At 53.7% G+C, this 6,000-nt stretch overlaps 1 protein-coding gene across 1 annotated transcript in view; it reads left to right on the top strand.

Annotated features, from left to right (window-relative positions):
* The first annotated feature begins 1,114 nt into the window (after positions 1 to 1,114).
* Positions 1,115 to 6,000, top strand: part of Pknox2 (PBX/knotted 1 homeobox 2) — a 260,987-nt gene continuing 256,101 nt past the window's right edge. The window contains exon 1 of the mRNA XM_051197087.1: positions 1,115 to 1,228. The gene's annotated coding sequence lies outside the window, so the exon portion shown is untranslated. The remainder of the gene's footprint in view (positions 1,229 to 6,000) is intronic.

The following is a 6,000-nucleotide window of genomic DNA, read 5'->3' as shown; positions in this document are numbered from 1 at the left end:
TTCCCTTGCTTCTATTAGTGACTTTGTCTAGGCTTCATCCAGGCCTCCTGCCTGGTGTGAGGGTCACAGGATCAATTGCCATCTGCTTGTGGCTGAAGCAGTCTCCACATGGGCAGAAGGGATTCTCTTGTCCTCTCTGCAGGAGCTGAGCCAGTCTGTATCCTGGGTGGCTGAGCCCACACTTGGCACTTAGTAGGACACTCTTCTTTGTTGACTAAATGAAGACATGCATAGCTGTAACAGCTTGCATTGGGCTTCTGTTGTAGAAGTGTCTTAGGTGAAGAGTCTCTTTTGTTTCTGGAACAGATTAGGTCACCCCAGCAGGCACAAGCTGAGATGGAGCTGCCCCTAACCTTTCTGTACCCCAGCCCCTAGCATACACTGGCTGGCTAAGCACTTTTAAGAATGAAACAGCAGTGGTTTTCAAGCGCTTGCCTGACATTTGCCCAGGGATAAGCCTCTGATAAAGCCTCTCCCCTTGTTGTCGCTCCCCCTGAACCACCCTATCATACTGTCACCCCTTGGATGAACCAAGCGCCCCAGGAAGCCCACAGCAGGAAGAAGGAAAAATAATGCTCTTGAGACCAGGGATAACTAACCATCTGAGCACCTGTACTGGGGCCAAGGTAATGAGAATTATTCAAATGCAATCATAAAAACGAGGCCAGCCAGGCAGGAATGGGGTGGGGGTGTGATGGAAGGAACGAACGTTTCTTGCCAGTTTGAAGATTCCTGTTTTCTGAGGGTTCTCTTGAGGTCCAAAGAAAATTTCACCTCATCTTAATCTCTTCAGCGCCTGCTGTCTTGGAACTCGGCACCAGTTGATCTCTAAGGCGATGCATGGGGTAGGGCTGCGCCTAAATTTCTGGGGTCCACTGCGCTGCCTATGCCAGACAACCTCAGATCTGGAGCCTTAGTCCCCAGTGCGTGATGCCTCCCGCCAATAGCCAAGCAGGCCGGCATCTGCTATCTGAGCCGAGCCTCCAGTAGAGGGAGACACTCTAGCAGCTCCTCGCTTGGGAAGCGGCCGGGGCCGGGAGTGGGTGGGGGCGATGGGGGGGGGGGGGGAGAAAGGGGGAGTGGGGAGAGGGGAGGTGTGCGCGCGCGGGGACGGGGAGGGGGGGGGAGTCCGGGGGGCGGGTCCCTGTGCCGCTGACGTCCCGAGCAGTGCTGGGAAGTATAGGCTGTGTTGTCACGCCGGTGTCAGTCTGATGAAGATTGGCATCAGGTAAGCTGTCATTCATTTCCATGTCAGAGACGCTTTTGCAGGCGGCGGCGGCGGCGCAGCGGCGGCGGCTGCTGCTGCGGGCGGCTGCCTCAGAGCGCGTGTGTTTTATTCCAGTCCCCAAGCCAGAGTATTATTCATTGCGACAGGGCAAGGAGGAGAGAGGGAGAGAGGGAGGCAGCAGGGAGGAGAGAGAGGGAGGCAGCAGGGAGGAGGGAGGCAGGGAGCAGAGAGAGACGGCGGGAGCGTGCAGAGAGAAGCTGGGGAAGCTCCGGGAGAGCGCGGAGCGAAGCGGCGCGAGGGGAGGCGAGGCCGGGCGAGGAGGCGGCGAGAAGCGCGGGGCCCACTCGCTCCCGGACCGGGCCGGTGCGCAGCTCGGCGGCCGCCGCCTCGCCCCGCTCCGCTCGGCTCGGGCCCGGGGCCGGGCGCGCATTGTCTGCGGTTGAGAGCAGCGGGGCAGCGGACTCAGAGCGCAGTGGCCCGAGAGCCTGGAACGGGCGGGCTGGGAGCCGTGCGCCCGGAGCTTTCCCGGACCTGAGCCTAGGGACGAGCGCGTCGGCCCGAGTCCCGGCGCGGGCGGCTCCTGGCTGGGCGCTCGGCGGGGCGAGGCTGGGAACTGCGGGCCGGCTTCGAGTTCTCCTTTCCCGGGCTCTAGGAGTCCTGTGGCTAGCTTTTACTCGGCGTCACCAGCCCCGAGCAGCCTTCGAGTGTCTGGAAGCGGTAGCAGCCCTAGCCTGGGGCCGGGTGGCTGGAGTCAGGCAGCAGCGGCTGCGTCCTGCGGGGCCCGGGGAGGCAGGGAGAGCGGAGGTTTGCAGGAGGACCAGTGGGGGGACCGGGGAACCTGCGTGGGGTGGAGGGGGGTCAGAGAAACTAGGACCTGAGGGGCGACGCTCAGGGACTCTAACCGCGAGTAGGGGGAGAATTTGTAGGGTCACCGGCTTTCTGCGTATTGTTGGGTTTTTGGGGCGGGGAGGGAAGGATTAGGAGCCCTTGCAAAGATTTAGGCGATGAATTCGTAAAAGGGGGTGGGTGGGTGGGCACGGAAATCGCCCTGGAGCAGAAAACCGAAGAGGATGGGGCAGGGTCCTGAACGTGCCGCATGAAGTTTCTGTTTCTTTCCGGTTAGGCGAGGGGATCTCCTGGACTCCCAAGCCGAGGGCGAAGCAAGCGCAGTGGGCCGTGCTTTCTGGAGAGTCCTTCACAGGGCAGCCAGGGTTCCCGCGCGGGCGGGAGACCCCATTTGGAAATGGGAGGGGGATGCGGATCAGCCCCGAAAGGAGGGCTGGGCTTTGGAGCAGGCTAGAGTTTGGGTTGTAGAATCCAGGCTGTTTTCAGAATTGGGACGGAAGGGCCGCTATGTAGTTTACACGCCCGCAAGAGGGGGGGGGAGGTGCTGGAGGTAGGCGCTGGGGTCCCGATTACATCCGAGACTCCAGAGTGAGTGGCGTGTTTAGGGATTGAGACCAGGATCACGGCTCTATTGTGGTTCAGGCTATTGGGATCTGGGGAGAATTGTGCTTACGGGTCCTGGCAGCGTGCGGGAGGAATAGCTTTTACGTAGGCGAGGAAAGTAGTTGATCCCAACCGTGGTGTGAGAGCCCCGAATGCCTACTGTTTCTCCCCAAAAGCGAATCTTGAGGAGGAGGAGAGGATTTGGTGTGCACAGGGCTGGGTCCTGGAGGAAGGATTCTGGAAAGCAGACAAATCTAGAGAGATTCTGTGCGATGTGACCAGGTAGCCTCATCCTGCTCAGAGTGAACCCGAGGACCTGACCCGGCAGACTCCGAAGGCTCCAGGAGCCACTTGGGTTCTGCAGCCGCAGCGTGGTTGCTGATGGCCCGCCGGGAGAGTGGTCAGCAAGGGGGCCGCTAGTAGGGAGGTGCCACTGGGGCTTGTGGAGTCGTGGCTGACGCCAAAGGAAGGATACTTCCAAACTCGGGAGCCATGATCTGATCTGCCGCCTTTTCATGCAAGAGGTGCTTGCTTCATCTCCGGCAACGTCGGAGAGCGCACAGGCCGGCCCAAGGATGCAAGGCTCTGCCCTAGAGGGAGGAGGAAGTTCGGGGCTCCTTACCCTCACACATGTCTTCTTGGGACTTCTCCAGGATGTTGGCTTTTTGGAATTCAAATGCTCTTCAACTGGTAAAATCCAAGTTAACAAGCAAGCTTAAGCAGGTTTAAACGACAGCACCCCCCCCCCAACATACACAGCCAAATGTGAGAAATGATAGTGTTCAAAAGAAACGAGGTGGTATCCCAGGCTCCAGTCCCTTTGCCCTCTCACTCTGCCTTCTGACCTTTCTGAGGCCTCAGGACTTAAGTGTGTGTGTGTGTGTGTGTGTGTGTGTGTGTGTGTGTGTGTGTGGTCTCTCATTCGCGGGATCATATCTCACACTCCTCAAGGCTCAGGCCTAGCTCAACAGTGAGTAGAGTGTGGAGAGGTCCAGAAGAGAAGAGCTAAGGGGAGTGGGTTACACTCTGGTCATTTAGATAAAGAGTGGTTGAGGGATGGAGGTGTGTGGTGGTGGTTGTGGTGTGTGTGTGTGTGTGTGTGTGTGTTGGGGGTGGATTTCCTCTGTGCACGCTTGCACCCTGAATTGAGAAAGCCAGCCAGCCCTTTAGGGTTCTGAAGCCACAGGACCCATGAATGGCCATAGCAGCAGCAACAGCTACCAAAGCAGAGCTGTTGTTTTCCAGACTTGGAATTCCTGTGCTCTTCTCCAGCCGAAAGCTGAGCGGGGGAGGGAGCCCTGACCCCACCGAGGCTCCCTGGTCACCGCCTCTCTTTTGTGAGAGCGAAAGGCATGAAAGCCTAGAGAAAGAGGAGTTGCAGGGAACGAGGGCCAGGGGTTACTGGAGATGGGCCTAGCAACGACCACAGTAAAATGCCTCGTGCAAATCGCAGCGAAGTGTACCCAACTCGAGACTGGCTGTTTTATGATCCTTTCTAGGAGTTTACTGCTCTGTGCTTTTAAGTCTATAGATTGCTTTAAGTTAATGAAAGTGCAGCTTTCAAAAGAGCCTTTTTATTGTGCGGCAGTGACAAATCCAGTACCTCCCCTTTACTCTTCCAAAATGGGCCCATTTAGAAAGGGGGAGCTTGCTGGGGTTCCCATATGAACAGAGCTCGGAGGAGGACACCATGTGACAATGAGGATTAATAAAAGTCAGTGTCCATGTAATTCAGAAAGATGAGTTAACTTCTCACCCGTCCAGTTTCCTTCAGAAGCTACCTTTTTTAAAGGGTTACTCGGTGCCTCCCCGGTGGCCCCCTCCCCATACTGCCTTATGTAAAGCCTGACCATACTCAAGCTGGGATTCGGGATTTCAACACGTTTACCAGTTCAGAATGTAACTAAAACATTTACTTGGGCGCTGGTGGAGGGGCCTTGCCTTGTGTTCAGTAAGATAGATGGGTTCAAAGGGCTGGGAACCCGAGGAAGAACAAGGCAGGCTGTTTTTTCAGGGGGTTTTGTTTGTCTGTTTGTTTTTGTTTTGTTTTGTTTTTGCTTCCTTTCAATCTATTTGGCGCAAAAGGTGAGATGACAAGGATTTTGACTAACACAGAAACTGTACTTGGGCCTGCCTGTGGCTTTGACCGCATGTCATAACCATTTAAACTGTGGTTAGTTGTTCAAAGCTCAAAGCTCCTCCAAGCTGGGTTTCATTAACTCGACACCAGTTGCCTGGAAGTTCAGTAGCAATAAATTGCATAAACACATTTGAAGTACGTTAGTGATGAAATAAGGAAAATTACTGTCTTGTGAGTGGAGAATCCTGAATTCATGGAGTTCTAACTTAACTGAAAACATACTTCCCCTCTCTTGGCCTTAAAGTTTATAGGTGTACCGGAGTGTGTGTTAAATTTCTCTCCACTATGTCCATCTTCAACTCTGGGCTGTAACTCATTAGAGACCAAGGCATGCCTAGAAAGCAGAAGGCTGGATTTTAAAAGGGTTTCTATTAGCTCCATTTAGGAACTGAACCAGAGCGAGCGATCAACCTGATTACCTTGCCCTTCCTGAACTCATCGGGGCAATGTAAACTGCCACAGAGCAGGGACAAATTAGATTCTTAAATGTTAGAAGCTTAATAATACTGTGTTGTTAGCAATTGAAATTGTTTTTATTAAAGAAACAACCAATAAAATTTATAGGCTTCCAACATGTTGCAAAAATTCCTTGGTATTTATTTACACCCCCACCCCACCTTTCAGAAATGCAACCTCCAATTTTGGACTTTTGTTCTTGATTTACTTAATATGGAGCACATTTTAAAAATTAATTGGAGGCAAGTAAGTGGTGCTGTTGAGTTTTCCATTATCCTCCACTGTGTAGTACTGGGGCTGCCACACTGTAAGGCGTGTGTGTATGTGAGTGTGTGTGTGTGTGTGTGTGTGTGTGTGTGTGTGTGTGTGTGTGATAAAATTGCTGGACGTGACAGCACGGGAGGCAAGTGTCTGGATCAAATAAAATGCAGATCCCAGGATGGAGAAGGTGGAAAGGGTGCCACCAAGGAATGGCAGAAGAAGTCATATGGAAAATGAAATCATCATGAGCCTTGACTCTAACCAATACACCACGCTTTGTATGAGATACTTCATATGAAACCCATGACTTATTGAAAATTGAATTACAGTGAGAAGCAGAATTTAGAAGGAGGAGCTGCACTCACTGGGTTCTATCCAGGCAGCAGGGCCAGGATGGTTGTGATGGGGCTCTGCTAATTTAATTAAATCTAATACCTGGTGGGAAGGGAGGAAGAAGGAAGGAAGT

The sequence above is a fragment of the Phodopus roborovskii genome, unplaced genomic scaffold (genome assembly GCF_943737965.1).
Source record: "Phodopus roborovskii unplaced genomic scaffold, PHOROB, whole genome shotgun sequence".
Taxonomy (NCBI): domain Eukaryota; kingdom Metazoa; phylum Chordata; class Mammalia; order Rodentia; family Cricetidae; genus Phodopus; species Phodopus roborovskii.
Note: the sequence above shows the minus strand (reverse complement) of the source record. Positions and strands in the feature narration are given on the sequence as shown.